The 19,854-nt window shown below is 48.8% G+C and overlaps 1 long non-coding RNA gene across 1 annotated transcript; it reads left to right on the top strand.

The window, feature by feature from the left end:
• Positions 1-227: 227 nt before the first annotated feature.
• LOC112132732 (uncharacterized) lies at positions 228-12,467 on the top strand. The gene is made up of 3 exons (XR_002914448.3): positions 228-434; positions 7,641-7,912; positions 9,930-12,467. It is a non-coding gene; the product is annotated as an uncharacterized LOC112132732 (long non-coding RNA).
• Positions 12,468-19,854: the final 7,387 nt, after the last annotated feature.

Below are 19,854 nucleotides of genomic sequence, written 5' to 3'. Positions count from 1 at the left end.
AGTGATTTATCATCTGTTTACTCAGAGAAACTGCTTGTTCATTTCTGCTGGTGGGAAGGGAAGGAGGGAGGCAGGGAGGTGAACGTATGTCCTGTACGCTGCAGAGGTAGCCAGCAGGGATGACTTATACACTCCCTTTGATGGGTGACCTCCATTCACTCTTCCTCCCCGCCTCTCTCTGCCTGATGAGAAACAGAATGTGCTCCCTCCCACCTGGGAGGCTTCAGATTCATTTTCTGCTCAGACACCATTGCTTGCAAAATTCCACCCAGAAGATAAGGGAGGAGGAAGTATCGCTGCAGCATCGTGCTCTGTGCCTGGTTATATTACTGGATCCTTGTGTTGCAGCCCTAAGTTAGAAGAATTGTCTCCATTTCAAAGATGAGAGAGAACTGATGCACAGGAGGCTTAAATTGTCTGAAGTCACACAGCAGGTGGGTAGAGCTGGGGTCCAACGCCCGTCGGGCTGGTGCCAACTTCATGCTCTTGGAGCAGCATTTCTCCAAGTGTGCATCTCGAGCCACCTGCATTAATTATAGTTACTTCCTCATTCAGTCTCTGTTGTTTTCAACAGGGAGTTACTGACCTAGGCATGGCTCAGGGCTCATGGGATTCAGCAATGAGGAAGACAGGTCCTGGCCAAGGGAGGCCAAGAACAAGCAAGTATAAGCAATAAGTCAGCTGGGTGCTGTGGCTCATGCTTGTAATCCCAACACTTTGGGAGTCTGAGGTGGAAGGATCATTTGAGCCCAGGAGTTCGAGACCAGCCTGGGCAACATGGTGAAACCACATCTCTACCAAAATATACAAAAATTAGCTGAGTGTGGTGGTGCACGTGTAGCCCCAACTACTTGAGAGCCTGAGGTAGGAGGATTGTCTTAGCCCAGGAGGTTGACACTGCAGTGAGCCGTAATTGTGCCACTGCACTCCAGCCTGGGTGACAGAGAGAGACCTTGTCTCAAAAAAATAAAAATAAAAAAGAAACAAGTCAATATCTAACAGGTGAGAGCACTGGGGGAAAAGGAGAGCAGGGTGAGGTGCTGGGGAGTGACGAGATTGTATGTGTGTTGCAATTTTAGATAGAGTGGTCAGGATAAACCTTACGCAGGTGACATTTGGACTGAGACTTCAAAGAGGTTAAGTGTTTTGCTATTGAACCTATATTTCCTGCACCTGCTTCAGACCTCCTCATTCAGAACCTGGCAGGGAAATGAGGCCCAGGAATACGTATTTTAACAAATCCTTTATCCACACCGCAATTTGGAAATCCCTGCTGTTTACCCTGGTGCTTCTTCTTCTACCTAACGGGTCAGGAAATATTTGTTCAAATCCAGAAGTGGCTTTAGGGATTCAAGAATGAAGCTGGAATCCCAAGTCCTGGTGACAATTCCCTTCATGACTTGATAATTGGCCAATACTTAGTAACTAAACCAGGCAAAATGCACCCATGACTGTGACTGAGTCTGGAAAGCTCTGTGCCAGGGCAGGACACGGATATGCAGTCACAGCACGATACAGATTACTGAAGTACAAGTTGGTGTCTTGAGGAGTGCATAACTTAGAGGGCTTGGGTTCTGCATCAGGCTCACCTGTGGTAAGCTTGGGCCAGTCATTTGCTTTGTGGAATTTCAGCTTCCATCCATCCATCCATCCATGCATCCATCCATCCATCCATGCATCCATCTATCCATCCATCCATCCATGCATCCATCCATCCATCCATGCATCCATCCATCGATCCATCCATGCATCCATGCATTCATCCATCCATCCATCCATCCATGCATCCATGCATCCATCCATCCATCCATCCATCCATGCATCCATCCATCCATCCATCCATGCATCCATCTATCCATCCATCCATCCATGCATCCATCCTTCGATCCATCCATGCATCCATCCTTCGATCCATCCATGCATCCATGCATTCATCCATCCATCCATCCATCCATGCATCCATGCATCCATCCATCCATGCATCCATCCTTCGATCCATCCATGCATCCATCCTTCGATCCATCCATGCATCCATGCATTCATCCATCCATCCATCCATCCATGCATCCATGCATCCATCCATCCGTGCATCCATCCATCCATCCATCCATCCATCCATGCATCCATCCATCCATCCATCCATCCATCCATCCATCCATCCATGCATCCATCCATCCATGCATCCATGCATCCATCCATCCATCCATCCATGCATCCATCCATCCATGCATCCATCCATCCATCCATGCATCCATGCATCCATGCATCCATCCATCCATGCATCCATGCATCCATCCATCCATCCATCCATCCATGCATCCATCCATCCATCCATCCATCCATCCATGCATCCATCCATCCATCCATCCATCCATCCATCCATCCATGCATCCATCCATCCATCCATCCATCCATCCATCCATCCATCCATCCATGCATCCATCCATCCATCCATGCATCCATGCATCCATCCATCCATCTATCCATCTATCCACGCATCCATCCATCCATCCTCACCACCACCATCAGTATCCTCATTTCATTATATCAGCATTTCTGGTTTGGCCTATATTCAAACCAACAAAATTCCAGTCCAATAAAATAATTTGGACATGCCTAACACTTACTGCAAAGGAATTTGGCCTGAGAAAATAATGAAGAAAAACTGTATAGAGAGTAATTAACTCTCCATACATTGGATATCAAAATCTTTAATCTTGGAAGATTAAATCTTGGAAGTTCTTTTCAATGAAGTCCAAAGGTGGGTTCGTGCCACTGGCTTGGGGGAGCCAGACAAGTGTCTTGTAACTTCAGTTGTGGTGAAAGCTGCTGTGAAAGGCAGCTTCAGATTTCCCCTGATGGCGGGCAGCCCTGCCTCTGTGCCCAGCCCTATTAACTGTTGGCCTCCCAGTTGCTGAAGCCAGCCAAAAACATCCCCTGCCGTTTGAAGTGCTTATTGGAAAAGCAGATTTCATCTTGGCTGGAGCTCTGAGCAGTTCCTTGTGTGGGGTACTCCCCAGGGCTGTAATTGAACACAAGAAAGTGTCGGCCTACTTTTGGCATTCCTGCTTTCATCTCAAAGACACATTTAAAAATTTATATTTAAAAAACATCAGGGAAAGGGGCCAGCATGGCTCGTGCGGCCACTGGTGCCAGAACACCCAATACAGCCGCTCCAGGAGCAAAGGCTGTGGAGGATGAGACAGGAGAATTAAGACCATACCGTGTGGCAGTGCTCCACGCCCAGCTTCCGGGAGCTTGCCTGCGTGGCCTGAACAGTGAGGTGCTTTTGAGGCTGGGCCTCTGTCTGATCTAGGTTTTGCAGAGCAGGAGTTTGAGGGTTCAGATCAGGTCCCCCTCACAGCAGTCCAATTGGGTGAGAATTTTCTAAAAGCTGGGGGAACAGGGGAGTCCAATACCTATTTGGACACTCACCTCAGGGTCTAGGCAGCCCGGCCAGCAGGAGATGCACCGTCTTCCCAAGCCCCACCTGTTGTGCTGCTGTGGAACGTGGTTCCAAGGGCTTCTATCTACACTAGTGACTGTGGGTAAGAGAAAACCATTGAGGAAAAAGACTACTGCTCCTCTGGCAGGATTCTGAAAACAGTAGGTGTCTAACGAATGTATGTTAGCTTGCTCTCACATGTGAAAGGATTGCAGTTAAGCACAACACAACCTTTTTCTACAACTCTTAGTAAGATCTTCTCTAGGGGCCATTGTAAAGCTAAACCACCAAGCTTCATGGAGGGCTGAAATAAGATAGCATCCTGGAGACAGGAGAGCCCTCACAATGTAACCATACACTCAGAAGCCTGGTCTCTTAGGGACCACCTGCTTCCCTGCACAGGGTTACTGTTGCACCGTCAGCTTGTGGCCCACTATGACCCTCTTAATCTTATTCAGGAATTTTTGTTTATAGGGAGTCATCATTCTGTATGCAATTGGCTTTCCCTCTGAGTGCAGGATCCTGCCCTTATTCTTATTTTACACTAAGATCATTGATAGCTTGTGTTTTCTAAAAAAGAAAAAAAAATTGGATGCCTTACAACAAAGAAAATACATTCAGTAAGATTATTAAAATAGTTATCTTATTTTCAGGACCACAGGAAGAAGGAGGGAAGTAAATATACAAAACCTGAAACTATTATTAAATTTAACTGAGGCTCTTGGCAGCCAAGACAAAGATAAAACAGGGAAAAGTATATGGATTTCTTAAGAGAGATAAAATTCATCTAGCTTATGAGCTCCAAAAGAGATTTCCTAAGGGGCTCCTGTCGAGTGATACAACAGACCAGTGGGTTGACACCAGTTTTATGCAAATGGCCAAGTAGTTTTCAGCTGGATTTTTTTTTTTTTTTTTTTGTCATGACCCTTAACCAGCATTTAGGGCATCGTAATGACTAGTCTGGGAAGTGAAAGTGATCTTGAGGGGTAGAACAGAATACAGGAAACTCCAAGAGAACTGATAGAATCATTTGGCCTGTTCATCATGCATTCCATACTTAAGGGTATTTTGAGTAGGATCTGGGGCAAAAAAGAAGAAAGGCTAACTGCAGAGGTATAAACATACAAGACAGGATATGTCTCAGGAATCATTAACGCTGCATCACACCACTACCCCACCCGCCCCCACCCCACCCAGCAGAAAATGAATCGCCTCATGAAATCAGTGAACACCTAAGTTTCAGTGTTGGTGTTGATGTGCACGTATGTGTGTGCATGTGTGTGTGTGTGTGGGAATGTCTGTGGGTATGAATGCAAGTCCTCTTCCCCTAGCCCAGCACAGCCCCCACCACAGAGCAAGAGAGCAAGGCTCTCAGCATCCTGGAATCAGCTCCTCTTTAGTTGATTTTGATAACCAGCCAAAAATGCAGGATCTTTTCAAGGCCTGAAGATCATTAACTCTTTGGAAGAACAACAGGAGAGTTTCTGAATGCTGGGACTGACAGCCTGTTGGTGATAAACTTAATTACTCCAATTAAATATTCAGGAGCAGAGCCAGGCAAGCCAACAGAATTAGGGGAAGGAATCTTTGCTCCACGGCTGCAGAATTCCTTGCTAGACAGCATTGAGCTTCTCTAAGATGAACACTAGGTTCCCAGGCTCCCAAAGTCCTGCCTTTTGATGGTATTTTCTCCCCTCTGGGAGGCACTGACTGTAAAAGATTTATCATTAACTGAGGACCTAGTGTGTTTCAGGGCTGTGCTGGGCCCTGGAAGTTCTGACAAACAAGTTCCCTTCCGTGGAGGAAGTAGAGGAACCTATTTCCCCACCCCACACATATAATAACCAGACAGTGTAATCCCATGTGGGATGAGAATTAACAGGAAATCAAAGTTAATTCTCAAATTCTACTTTTCCAGACTGTGGGTTTCCTTCCCTGGAACCGCAGGCCCAGTTTCTTTCTAGATCATGACTGGCACCATCACTGACCTTTGGGGTGTGGCATGACGTTGGCATATACGCTGCAAGTTTGGTTGCCACAAAGTCCTTTCTGAATTCTAATAATGGGGCCTTTCCTTCTGGGTGGAAAGTTTCTGCCGTAGCTGGGGTGGGTCGAGCATGGGCACTGAGTAGCCTCATTGGTGAGGGGTGGCTGTCCTTGCATTCTCCTGCTCGGTGGCCTGAGGATCGACCCCTGATAAGCCACTGCCCACGGCCACAGGACAGGACAAGCTTCCTGACCCATGTGGAGATGGAATCCATGCCCTATTCTCCTTACATCTGTGCTCTAGCTAAATGAGCAGCTGACAACCCCAAACCTTATCTCACAGGGGGGACTTTCTGGCCTGCCCGAGATCTGCAAGTGGTGGGGGGATGGAGCTAGAATCTGGGTCATGTGTTTATCTCTATCTTTGGGTTCTCAGCCATTTCCCCCATAATACTTCAGTGTACCGCCATGCCATCGGCATCCAGAGGTGCTACAAAGAGGTTTGATTTTGTTCTTTTGCAATACACAGCAAATAATTTCTTTTCAACCCAGTTGTTCTTAATCATCTTCTGCCTCAAAGCACCTGGAGGATTTTTGGTGCAGTCCCTGGTACCAGCAATAGCATCGCCTAGGAACTTGTTAGAAATGCAAATTCTGGACCCCACCCCAGGATTACTGAATCAGAAACTGGGGGTGGGAACAAGCGGTTTGGGCTTTACTGGGCCCTGCAGGTGCTTCTGGTGCAAGCTCATCTTTAAGAACCACTGAGTAAGAATAACTCACCATGACGGGGGTTCTTGGTCAGGAGAGGCTTCCTGGGGCGTGTGCCAGAATCTCTAGAATTGAGGATGGGAGTGGCACACAGGTAGTTTGAGAAAGCCACTAAACTCATTATACTCTCTCCCCCGCCACCCTACCCTATTCTGAGAATCATTGATGTAGAAACTAATTTTGCATTGAAGGAAACGTCTCACCCAACTGTCTCTGTGTTTTGATGATTTTTTTTAAGCTTCAGAAAGTTCATGACACCATTGGGGTGACTTGTGTTTCACCTCAAGTCTCCTTCCATGGTTGTATACAAAGAATTAATTTATACAAGCTGGGGCTTAAAAAGGGAGAAGTTTCCCCAAGTGGTTTTGTCTCATTTGGCTTTTGCTGATTAGGAGTTGATTGGGTCAAAGGTCCACCCTAGGAGCTGGAAACCCACCCTCAAACCATGTACCCCCTTGCCAGCTCCTGGGGCAGGGGTCTTCTGGCTCCAGCAAGTGCTCAGGTTAGGAGGGGCCCATGGATGGTCAGGAATGGCATGCTGCTTTGCTTATAGCCAAGCAACCGTGTGCATCTGCTTGAGTATTTTCTTACAAGCTTCTTAGAGGAAACAGATGTCAGCAGCCTCTTTTTTATTGCCCGCAACAGGGAGAAGACACACCTAAATTGTTTGAATTGTTTGCAAACAGTGGTAGATGTGGGCATTTTTTTTCTCTAAAAAGATTATATTTGGGAAGCCACCCCCAGGATTTGAGGGGATGCTGGGCATTTTAAAAGTAAGGAGAGTTTACTTTAATCCACCCCATCTCACTGCGATCTGCAGGTGTTCATGCTGCTTCTGCTTGCCAGGAAAACAACGAGAGGAAGGAGACTGGCTTCTTAGAAAGTATGTTTTCCTGTGGAAGTGGCCTGTGAAACCTGCTTATCTGGGTGACAGGCTCCCCCTTCTCAGAAGGTGGTATTTCCCTTGTGGCTACACAGGCAGGAAGCAGGTGGCAGGGAGCGGACCCACGGCATCCCCCACAGCGAGCCCTGGGGTTGCCACCAACAGTGGCTGGGAGCTACTCTCATTGATTGCTGAGTGGCTCTGTGTCTCTGGGAGCTGGAGTCAGCCGATGTGCTTGGCAGATCTGGAGGGTGGGGTCTCTGCTGAGTGCGGCTGCTTGCTCTGGGAGCGGATCGGGGACTCATCCACCGGCCCAGGAGGAGCCTGGCTTGATCCCTCTTGCCCTGGGGGAAGGGAAGCCCGTTGTGTCAGGAAGACTGCCTGAACTCTGACCTTTCCCCTCACTAGAGTGCAAGCCCCACAGGCAGCAGATCCTGTGGGTTTCATTCACTCACATATCTCAAGCATCTTGAAGGGTGCCGGGCACACACTGGGTTCTCAATACATGTTTATTGACTAAATAATTGGATTCCTCTCCCATCTTCCACCCTCCAGCCTCCTCTTAAACCTGACAAAGAATTCAAGGGCTTGTGCTGGGGCTGTCAGCTGCTCTTCTGGTGCCCTGGGGACGAAGAAGAGATCTGGAGGGAAGACTGTCACCCTCTTGTGAATGTTTCCAAGAGGCAGCTCAGCATGAGAGAGAAAAGGGGAGATCCTAGTTCCAGGAACACCTGGCCAGTGATTCACCTGTTTATCGGAGTTGACAGGACCAGCCCAGCCCTTTCCCCTCTCTCCCCATCATGATGGATGGGAACCTGGCCTTTGAGGTAAGGACAGATGGGGTTACAGACACAGGCCTTTGAAGACATCTGGAGTGACTGCTTCTCTGGCAGTTCACTTTTAAACTGGCACTTCACCCAGAAGTTGAAAGACCATCTGACAGATGCATAAGGGGTTTGGTGTTGAAGAGAGTTGGGCTAGAGAGTGTCGCAGAGCTCCGGGACTCCTGTGGGTTTAGGATTCCGGCTGAGGGAAGTGTGGTAGGGGCTCCTCACTCACAGGCTTCAGGCTGTGTGATCCATGGCTGAGGACCCAGACCCTTAGACTTTAGGCACCCTGCAGGGGGTCCCATTTCAGGCAGGACTTTGCCTCCACAGCCCCACAGCTCTGCCTTGGACCGGAAGATTCCAAACAATTTAAACTACTAGTCATACTGATCGAATACTAGTAGTTTGCAAAGAAAAACATTCCCTGGGCCTCGATGAAGCAGTTAAATTGTGATGGTGCCTATGAACATCCTAGGGCCATGTGTTGTCGTTTTCAAGCTTCCCCTCTGCTAGAGGTGACAAGCCTGGTCCCGTGGTGCCCTCCTTCGTGAGCTTGGCAACAAATATGACAACATGAGGGTCACTAGGAAAGAGAAAAAGACCAAAGAATAGATACAAATGTGATAGGGTACCCTGGTCTTCAATTAGAGAAAACTGGTCATTTTACAAGAAGACCTAAGCCTAGCCTCTTCTAAGCTCAGTGAGAGAGTCAAGAGCAGGAAAGAGACTGGCCAGAGGTCGCCCAGGGCCCCAAGGCAGCCCTAGGATTTGATGGCTATAAATATAAGTGTATGAATCAGGAGAGCACTGGGCAGGCTAGGGACGGTGGCTCACGCCTGTAATCCCAGCATTTTTGGAGGCGGAGGTGGGTGGATCACTTGAGCACAGGAATTTGAGAACAGCCTGGGCAACATGGCAAAGCCCTGTCTACAAAAAGTACAAAAATTAGCTGGGTGTGGTGGTGCGCACCTGTAGTCCCAGCTGCTCAGGAAGCTAAGGTGGGAGGATCGCCTGAGCCCAGGAAGTCAAGGCTGCAGTGGTTGGTGATTGCACCACTGCACTCCAGCCTGAGCAACAGAGTGAAACCGCATCTCAAAAAAAAAAAAAAAAAAAAAGCACTGGGCATCTGGCCTGTGCCCATTTAGGGTGAGGTCCTGTGGTTTCAGGTACTGTGATAGTCTGCCCATTTTGCCATTCATTAGCTCATCATCCAATAGATGCCTTTTGAACACCTAGTACATCCCTAGCACTGTGCTAACACAGCGGGGCGATGGCGAACAAGAGACAAGGTTCCTGTCCTCATGGAGCTTACAGTCCCACTTGCCTTACACGGACTTGCTGAGCCTTCTTCTCGGGTGATGCCTCCACTTCCTACTTCATGAAGAAGATAAAAGCAATCAGAAGAGATGCTCATGAGCATCTGTCCCCACCTCACCCTCCGCCTCACCGCATGCCCTCGTTTTGTGTCTGTCCCTCTCCTGTTCTGTGGATGAACTTTTCACGCCGTGGCTCAGGCCAGCCCCTTCCCCTGCAACATTCATCTCATGCCCTCCTGGGTGCTCAAGGGCATTGCTGCAGTGTCCCCCTTCTGTCCCTTGCACCATCAATCTTTCCCTCTCTATGGGGTCTCTCCTAGCAGCATGCTACCATGCTGCCATCTCTGGCATGTAAAGATACCTTCTCTTGACCCCACTTCCTCCCCCAGGAGAATGGCCCCAGTTCTTACCGCTTTCCAAAATGATTGTCTGGACTCATCATCTCCAAATTCTCTCCTCCCATTCTCCCTTGAATCCACCCCAATCACACTGTCATCCCTGACACTGTTCTTGTCAAGGTCACCAATGTCCTCATTTTGCTAAATGCAGTGGACATTTCTTGGTCCTCATCTTGCCTGGCTGTCAGCATTATTTGACATGGCTGGTTCCTCCCTCCACGTTGAACACTTTCTTCACATCCATCTGCTTTCCTTCTCCTTCTGGCCACTGCCTCTCAGACTCTTTCGCCATCTTCTCTTCAGATTCCTGCGAAGGAGTGACAAAGAACATCAAGGCTCAATCCTTGGAACTCTGCATCACTCATCTTTAAATGAGACTTCTCTGCTGACTCTCAGAGTTATGTATGCTGAGAATCCCCTGCCTCTAAGACATCCTGCTTGGCAGGTAACAGACATTTCATCCTAAGCTGAGCTCCTGCCCACCCCACCCACACACAGACCCCTTCTTGCCCACAGATTTCCCATCTTAGCCAATGGCGAGTCCAAAAATCCTTTGTGTCCTCTTTGATTCTTAGGTTCCTATCTCCCTTCAACTGAGGCATCATTTCCAAATCAGACACTTCTCGTCACCACTATTGCCCTCCCCTTGTCCAACCCACATTTGGCTCTTGGCTGGAGTTCTATGAGTCTCCTAGCCGGCTCTCCCTGTTCTTATCATTTTCCAGTAAGTTCCCACCCTGCCTTCAGACTCTTCTCCACACGGCTTCCAGAGTAATCCTTTCAAAAAGTAAGTCAGATCCCATCTTTTCCCTCCGGTCTCCCTCTGTCAGCCACATTCATTCCAAAGGACCGTGTGGTCCATGTCCTTGTTCTCTCTGGTTCTCTCACTGCTCTCCTCTGTGCTCACTCTCTCCTGCCTCACGACGTTTGCACTTACTGTTTTTTCTGCTTGGAACTCTTTCCCTCCAAGATCTTTTTTTTTTGAGACGGAGTCTCGCTCTGTCACCCAGGCTGGAGTGCAGTGGTGCAATCTCTGCTCACTGCAAGCTCTGCCTCCCAGTTCACATCATTCTCCTGCCTCAGCCTCCCGAGTAGCTGGGACTACAGGCACCAGCCACCATACCCAGCTCATTTTTTTGTATTTTTAGTAGAGACGGGGTTTCACCATGGTAGCCAGGATGGTCTTGATCTCCTGACCTCATGATCCACCTGCCTCGGCCTCCCAAAGTGCTGGGATTACAGGCATGAGCCACCGCACCCGGCCTCCCTCCAAGATCTTTACTCACATGTCACCTTAGTGATGGCTGCCTCCCTGACCATCCTATTTAAAATTGCAACCCATTCAACACCCACTCCTCCTTCTCTATCCTTGCTCTGCTTCCTCCATTTGACCTGTCACTCTTTAATCCAGTGGCATTCCGATTCAGTGGTGACCAGAAGCAGGACCTAAGGAGGTGCGTCATCTGTAGAGAATTTAAAAATAATCGTGAAATAAACTCAAAGTGGGTTTGCTCTTTATGAGCCCCGCACACCAGCAATTCTAAATTCCGTTATCAGTACACTTTCCTGCCAGGGTGGGCCGCTCCCACCGATTCTCCTCTATCTTAATACACTACGTGTTTCCCTTGTTTATTTTGCTTATTGTTCATTTCCATGCACCAGAATGTAAGCTCCGCGAGGGCAGGATATTTTGACTGTTTTGTTCACCACTGTGTCCCTCGTATCTTGCCACACGGTGTGTGCTCAGTAAGCTTTAGTTGAATGAATGAAGTGGAGGATGTCGACGTTCCCTTAGTTGGGGGTTATCAGGAGGGATTCCTGGATGAATTGGTATCTATACTGCCTGTCCTTAAAGAGAAGGAAGGTGCTCTAGGCAGAAGGAACAGCAGGTACAAAAGCAACTTGAGCTAAGGGTCATTAGCTAAGAGTAGGAGTCAGAGGGATAAGTGGGTGTCGTTCACCAGAATTTACCCTTCAAAATGTCAGTGCTTAGTAAATGAATGTGTTCCTTTATTACTAGTTGGTGGAGGGTCCTTGTTGACATCTTGCAGAGGTCTGGCTGTCACTTTTAATCAGAATGGCTATTCCCCACTCCTGCTGAAGAGCTCCAGGCCTGGCGGGGGCGGGATGGCGGGTTGTGGTGGTGGTAAGGGCTGTCCCCCAGCACACTGTTAGAACTTTACTTATCCTCTTGCTTGAAATGTGGGAGCTGGAGACCATTCAGGAGGCTGTGGTTACAGTCCCAGACAGGGTCCCTAAGAGCAAGGAGCCATTCCCAATGCCTCCTCCTTAGGGAAGCCTTCCCTACTTTCTCTTCCCTCTTCTGAGCAGAGTTTGTACCTTCCTCCTTTTTGCTCTCTGTTTATTTCTTTAATTTAACACTTACAATATAATACCATCTTTATTTGTTCCGTGTTTGTATCTTCTACTGAATGTGGCTTCAAGAACAGAAAGCACAGAACGTGGCACGTTGGAGGAAATTAGTAAGTGTTTGCTAAAGGCACAACAATGAAACAGAACCGATATCATATACAGTGCTATGCCATGCCGAAAGAGTATGATAGTTATTGTGGTGATGCTTTTGAATAATAATCAGAATAATGAGGGTGACTAGTCCATAGTTATATAGAATATAGGATATACAGAATATACCTTTTTCTGCAAGGGGGTGTGTCACTTAACTTTGTTCCTTGAAGCTCCAGAGGCCCAAGGTCACCCACAATGATTCAAGTATTATCAATGTTGAGAGCCTGTAAAAGCATCAAATATATTATAGCTTCCAAAAAATTGTGAATTAGACTGAAAACCAGCATTAAAAAAATAAAGTGATGTTGACTTAAACACTGGTTTTATATACATGCCGTATATGAGCTGTGGAGGACGCTCACACGCCAGGGTACTGGTTCATCTGCAACGGGCAGGTGGGCCATACCCCACTGGGGAGAAATCTTATGGGCTTCAGAAATGTCTAATGAAATAAGATTTTTAACTAGTTCAAAATCGGAGTTCAGAAACTGTTCAGTTAATATTTAAGTGTCGAGTTAAGAGAGGAGGTTGAACAAAATTGATTTCGAAGCTCTCATAGAGTTTTTAAAAAGCAAAACTTTAGACTTAAAATGGACTGTTTTATTATATGCAATGCATGTGAATATTAAATGTATGTTAAGTTTTTCATTTAGCAGATTTCTTCCCAGACTTTTAAAACCGCCACCAAAAAATATTTACATATTCTCTCCTCTCCCCCAAAGTATCCCTCTCGTACACAAATACCCTTATTTTGAGACCCTGTTGCTCTAGATTAAACCAGTTCTCCCAAGAGCAGCCCGTAGGATTCTGCTCCAGCCAGAGCAAGGCCCTTGTCTAATGTCACTGCCTCTGCTTGACTGAGCCGGGCTGGGAATCTCATTATGGAAGCTTTCCACCTCCTTCCCAAGCCAACCCTCTAGCGGAGGCCAAGATTGCGTCATCTGTCCTGGGCCTCATCCCGCCTTGCCTGAGGCCTGCACCTAATGTGTTTCAGGAGCATTCCAGCAGCCAGGCCTTCAGTTGCTCCCCGATCCCAGATGGGGAGAAACTTGTGCGGCACATTTGCCTCAGGAGACTGCACTTGGCTCCCCGGCGCCCCTAGGACAGCGTCCCTTCACGTCGGACAGACTGGGTGTGGGCCGTGAGGTTTAGGAGGCTTTAGGAGAGGGAAGATCCTCTCTCAGGGGTGAAATTATCTTATCTGAGAGGACGAAAGTGGTGAGGGCGTAAGCATGGGTCCTGGGCTGCGACTGCGCCCCTTCCTCCGCATGCGGACACGTGCTTGCCCACAAGCGCCCCGGGCCTCTACATCTCTTGGTAGTTTAAAGCTCTATTTTAGTCTCAACTAGCAGTTTTTCTCACTGCTAGATCTAAGTTCTCATACTATTCAATGGGTTCGGTTTCTTTTTTTAATAATTAAAAAAACTTTTCCAGTTAATTCATGATCACTATGAAAAAAAAAATAGGCACGACATGTAAATAAAAGATTAAAATATATACAAATCAAAGAAGGAAGTACACCCAGGCCAGTTATCAGGCAAGCTTGCCAGACATCAATCCAGCAAGACAACGATGGTGTGCTTTGAAAATGCCAAATCCGGCCGGGCGCGGTGGCTCACGCCTGTAATCCCAGTACTTTGGGAGGCCGAGGCGGACGGATCACAAGGTTAGGAGATCGAGACCATCCTGGCTAACACGGTGAAACCCCGTCTCTACTAAAAATACAAAATATTAGCCGGGCGTGGTGGCGGGCGCCTATAGTCTCAGCTACTCGGGAGGCTGAGGCAGGAGAATGGCGTGAACCCGGGAGGCGGAGCTTGCAGTGAGCGGAGATTGCACCACTGCACTCCAGCCTGGGTGACAGAGCAAGACTCTGTCTCAAAAAAAAAAAAAAAAAAGAAAAGAAAGTGCCAAATCCGGCCAGGCGCAGTGGCTCACGCCTGTAATCCCAGCATTTTGGGAGGCCAAGGCGGGTGGATCACCAGAGGTCAGGAGTTTGGGACCAGCTTGACCAACATGGAGAAACCCCGTCTCTACTAAAAATACAAAATTAGCCGGGCATGGTGACGCATGCCTGTAATCCCAGCCACTCGGGAGGCTGAGGCAGGAGAATCACTTAAACCTAGGAGGCGGAGGTTGCCGTGAGCCGAGATCGTGCCATTGCACTCCAGCCTGGGCAACAAAAGTGAAACTCTGTCTCAAAAAAAGAAAAAAAGAAAAGAAAAAAAAAAAAAAAGAAAATGCCAAATCCATTACTTCTTTGGGAAACTCAGGTGTAACCGCTGGTGTGCTGTGGATGACACAGCATCACTGGGATCTGGTCCCTGGTATGAGCTGTGTGAAGGAGTAGGAGTGTGCTCACCCATCCGCAGGGCCATGGTTGGTCACTGTCCTACGTTTTCCCTCCTTGCTCCCAGGGCTAGTCCTGGTTAGGTGTGGGCGGCAATCTGGGGACAGCAGTCAGCTTGCTGTCTGCTCCACTCTGCAACAGACTGCCTTCCTCAGTGCCCACCCCAACGGAGAAGGAATAAATGGTCTTCTGTTTGGATGGAGGAGAGGATTTGTATCTGTTCTCAGCTGCCTGTGGGTTTGCCCTTCCCACCTGCCTGCCCAGGCCTCATCTGATGTATCAGGAGTCCTCTGGGTAGGCACCAATGAGGTCAGCCTTTTGACTAATCCGGGGTGCCACCGAGGAGCTGGAGTGTGAGCTCTTTGGCCCTATGGGAAGCTCCCCTGGGAGGCTGCACTCTTTTCTACCAGTGAATGTTCTTTCACCCACTTACTGTGAGTGCTGGCCAGATCCTCTGTGAGCAATGGAGCTCGGCATGGTTCAACGTGGAACAGCCCTCCCAGCCACCCAGGGAAATCTCTCCATTCAATTACCTCCTGGCTTCCCACGCGTGGCCCATTAGCCTTGTCTGGGGGTCTTATGCATCAGGATTTATTATTGTGCAGCATCTGCCAGGGAGCTTGCCCCAGGCTTTGAAGGTCCCTCTGCAGAGGAGCTTAGGCAGGAGCAGGGGGCACACGGAGGAGGTTTCTCTCAGTGGAGGAGCATGTGCTATGATTTGCCTAGCCTGCTGTTGACGCTCCATTGCAGTCCTCATCACTTCAGAGCACTTTCATTCTTATTTTATTTTAAAATTTTTAAAAGAGACTCTTTTGTTGCCCAGGCTAGAGTACGGTGCTGTGATCATAGCTCCCTGGAGCCCTAAACTCCTGGGCTCAAGCAATTCTCGTGTCTCAGCCCCCTGAGTCGCTAAGACTACAGGTGGGCATCACCATGCCTGGCTAATTTATTTTATTTTTTAGAGATGAGATCTTGCCATGTTTCCCAGACTGTGCTTGAACTCCTGGCCTCAAGCAATCCTCCTACTTCAGCCCCGAGAGTTGCTGGGATTACAGGGGGAAGCCACCTTGTCTGGCCCAGAAGCACTTTTCAAAGCCTCTTACGTTGGATGCTGTAGGTTCCATGCGACAATGACACTGTAATTATGATTTAAGCAGCACCTACTAGAAAGGAGCCTGTCTCATACATTATTGATCACTCTTAAAACTGCCTAGCTCCACGTGGTGGCTCACTCCTGTAATCCCAGCACTTTGGGAGGCTGAGGCAGGCAGATCACCTGAGGTCAGGAGTTCGAGACCAGCCTAGCCAACATGGCGAAACCCTTTCTCTACTAAAAATACAAAAATTAGCCAGGCGTGGTGGCGCGTGCCTGTAATCCCAGCTACTTGGGAGGCTGAGGCAGGAGAATCACTTGAACCTGGGAGACGGAGGTTGCCGTTAGCCGAGATTGCACCACTGCACTCCAGCTTGGGCGACAGAGTGAGACTCCATGTCAAAACAAACAAACAAGAAACCCCAAACTGCCTAGCTCCATTTTGTTCAACAAGATGCTCAGAGAGTATGTTTGAGGTCACCCAAGTGTGTATTTTACGTCTAAAACCTCTCCTGACCCTCGAATGACCCACTCCTGGCTGTAGTCAGTTAGGTCTTTTCAGCCGCAGGAGAGGAGGCTCACAACGGCCAGGCAGGCTCGGATCTTCTAAATGTGGTCCCTCGCTGTGGCGGCTTAGGTTAGATCTTCTCTCAAACTCAGGCTGCTAGAGGGTCCCCACCGGGAAAGGGACGCGCCAGGGCGTGGGGCAGGTCCGGAGGGGCCCGGGGCCGGGTGGATCCCGGCGCTCTGCTTTTACCTGGCAGGCGGGAGCGGTCCGGCGGGGCGTGGGCGCAGCGGGGGCCCGGGTTGGAGGGGAGGGGACGGAGGGGGCAGGAGGGGAAGGGCCGGGAGGAGCCAGCAAGCTGGCGGCGGCGGCCTTGAGCCGCTGCCTGGGGCTGGTTGTGGCCGAGGCTGTGGCGAGAGGCGGGGCCGCTGGTGTGGCCGATGAGCCCGTAATGAAGCCCGGCGCCTGGGCCCCCTTTGTTCCGGGAGAACTATTTAAAAAGCCCCCTCCTCAGTCCCCGTGCGGGGCGAAAGAGGACAATGGCCGGAGTCGCAGTGGGCAGAGCGAAACGCCCCCTTTAGAGAGGCCTTTCCAGCCGCGCGGCCCGGGCTTAGAGGCTCCAAGCGCCGCGAGGGCCGGGGGACTGCACGCGGGGCGCGCGCTGCCCTTCGGGGCCAAGAGGCCAACGGTGAAACAACAAAGATTTCTTTTTCTTTCTTTCTTTCTTTTTTTTTTTAGAAAGAAATCTCGCCATTGCAGGGAATGGGTAAATCGCTCAGGCCGCGTGGGTCCTTGGCAGATGGCAGAGGCGGCTTCCGAGTCCCCTACCTGGCACTAGAGGGACGGGGCGCGCACCCAACTGTGGCACGCATCGCCGAATTTTCCTGAATGCCGCTGTGGCACATTCCTGGCCTTTGCAGTTATTAGGAAATGAGAGGATCTTTTTTCCTTCTACCCTCCCCCTCCCCCTCCCTTCGTTTTTCTTCCAGGCATGGAATTATCTACTTTAGCAGTTCAAAAGACATTCCATTCCCATGACAAAGACAGAAAGGGGTGATGTTGGCATACTGTAGCCCTCTTTCTTATAGGGAGACTTGAGCAATAAATCATAATGAATGAAAATTTAAAATAGCATTTATTTAACCTTTAATAGTATACCTTGCTTATTTTCAAAGCGTCACTAACAGCTTTGTTTTTCACATTCCCCAGCAAGGATCCAACTCAAACTTTGAGCAGACAGTAGTGAATTTTATTCCTCTCACATATTCCTAAAAAAAATGGGTTGAGGGGATTCGTGTTCAGCTCCCTCTCAGTTCTAAAATGTCTTAAGTCTATCACTGAACAGAGGCTGACAGAAGATTTTAAAATAGAATGCAAAACTATCATCACAGCAAATATCTTTTTTTTTTTTTTTTTTTTTTTTTTTTAGATGGAGTCTCGCTTTGTCGCCCAGGCTGGAGTGCAGTGATGCGGTCTCAGCTCACTGAAGCCTCCTCTTTCCTAAGCCTACTCCTCCCAGGTGCAAGCCATTCTCCTGCCTCAGCCTCCCGAGTAGCTGGGACTACAGGCACCCGCCACCACACCCGGCTATTTTTTTTTTTTTGAAACAGAGTCCCGCTCTGTCGACCAGGCTAAACGGAGTGCAGTGGTGCGCTCACCGCAAGCTCCGCCTCCCGGGTTCACGCCATTCTCCTGCCTCAGCCTCCCGAGTAGCTGGGACTACAGGCGCCCGCCACCATGCCCGGCTAATTTTTTTTTTTTTCTGTATTTTTAGTAGGGACGAGGTTTCGCCGTGTTAGCCAGGATGTTCTCGACCTCCTGATCTCGTGATCCGCCCGCCTTGGCCTCCCAAAGTGCTGGGATTACAGGCGTGAGCCACGGTGCCCGGCCTTTTTTTTTTTTTTTTTAAAGTAGAGATGAGGTTTTGGCATGTTGGCCAGGCCAGTCTCCAACTCCTGACCTCAGGTGATCTGCCCGCCTCAGCCTCCCAAAGTGCTGGGATTACAAGCCTGAGCCACTGTTCACGCCCCCGTGCCCAGCTCTACTTATATCTTCTATTTAGCACTCTTCTTTCTGGCTTGGAACCCACTTATCTCTTTTCCAGAAGCAATGACACACACAAGTATCCACATTAGCTCACCCAAGACGGGCTCACACCAGTGAACGCCAGAGTGTCTGGAAGTGGTTGATCAAAAACATTCTCAATAATGTGTAGTCCAACAGGAGACACAAACCTGGACAAAAATGAAAGGTCAGGGGGATTTTCCCCCAAGAGAACAGAATATTCTAAAAGTTTGAACACCTTTTAACAGTCTTGGGCTTTCATCCCTGCGTGTGTTGCAGTTTACAGTTGTGCTTGAGGATGGGAGAATATCTTAGGTCATTGTTTTCAGTAAGGGTCATTTTTAGCTTCTCAGAATGTGACTCTGGTATGTTCCATTGCGCAGGTATTTTTCACAGTTCCGTAGGCCTGACCGGTCTGAGAGTATTTAAGGCTGCCCCAGAGAGGAGCCCCTAGCCAGGCGATTCCTGGCTTGTGCAGGAATCGCAGTGGAAGGACAATGGGCCAATTACTAGCAAAGCCTGCGGTCTCCCTGGGAGAGGTTAAGGAGGAGAGCACACGGCCTTTAAGCTACCGTGTCATCTGTTCTGGGGCTTAATCAAGTTATCATATCACCCCAGTGTCTCCCGGCTTCTATCCATCGATTTGAATGAAGACAAAAATTTGCAGACAAATTTCTAGCAGCAGGAAGTTGGTGCTCTCCTGTGAGGCTGGATGAAAAGCACCTGTAACCTTGCCGGCCTCCATCTAGCTCCTGCTGGGAGCTGCTTCAGGCAGCAGCCTGCTGGCTTCAGAGCCTGCCTGTCAGTGAAAGCTGGGCTGGGGGGAGGATGCTATTATGTGTTTCAAGAGAATGGCCTGGAGCAGGCTCAGCTGTGGCTAGGACGGCACAATGTGGCCAGCTACTGGGGAATGGGTAGGTGGACACTGTCACCTTCTTTTGATATTGGCTTAGAGTCGTATTTAAGTTAAGACAGAGCTGGCGTGCAACAATCCTCATGATGGTTTGAAGGGAAACTGTTTCTCTCTCTGGAGGGAGGGAAAGAGTCAAGGAGCTCTCCCACATTGCCATCAAGGCCAGACCTCTACTCCTCTCTGGGCTGGTTTCCTTCTTGGTGAAGCTCAAGGATGTTGTAATTTGCATCTAATCTGCAGGGTGGAAGAGAAAGGAAGTTTGATGTAGTAGATTGAGCATTGTTTGGGAGTCATAAGACACATGTTCTAGACCTAGCTCTACAACTTGGGGAAGTGGCTTAGCCGCTTTTTTGCTTGGTTATTTCGTGTATAAGATGGGGATAATGATCCAGGCTATTGCCGACTTCACAGGTTATGAACCAAGGAGATGAAAGATGCTGATCAGTCAATGAAAAAAATTTAAAAACCACATTACTAGTGTCTCTAAAGCCCTGCCAGCATCTATGCCCTATGATTCAACATCACAAAGAGGGCTAGGAGAAGAAGAAAGTTATTAATTAGCATTACTATAAAAGCATTCCATCCTGAGAAGAGGTTCATCACTGAATGTGAGTTTCATAGTCATTAGCAGAAAAAGCCAGAGGGTATGGTTTCAACACTCTGAGGTGGCTTGTTGATCTGATCAAAATCAACTTTTCTGGAGTCCACAGAAAATTAGACTTTTTGACCTTCTGCTGAAAGACTCATATCCCAAAAAGCTGGATGGAGACCTGGTCA

The sequence above is a fragment of the Pongo abelii genome, chromosome 2 (genome assembly GCF_028885655.2).
Source record: "Pongo abelii isolate AG06213 chromosome 2, NHGRI_mPonAbe1-v2.0_pri, whole genome shotgun sequence".
NCBI lineage: Eukaryota > Metazoa > Chordata > Mammalia > Primates > Hominidae > Pongo > Pongo abelii.
This window is presented reverse-complemented; position numbering and strand designations above follow the sequence as displayed.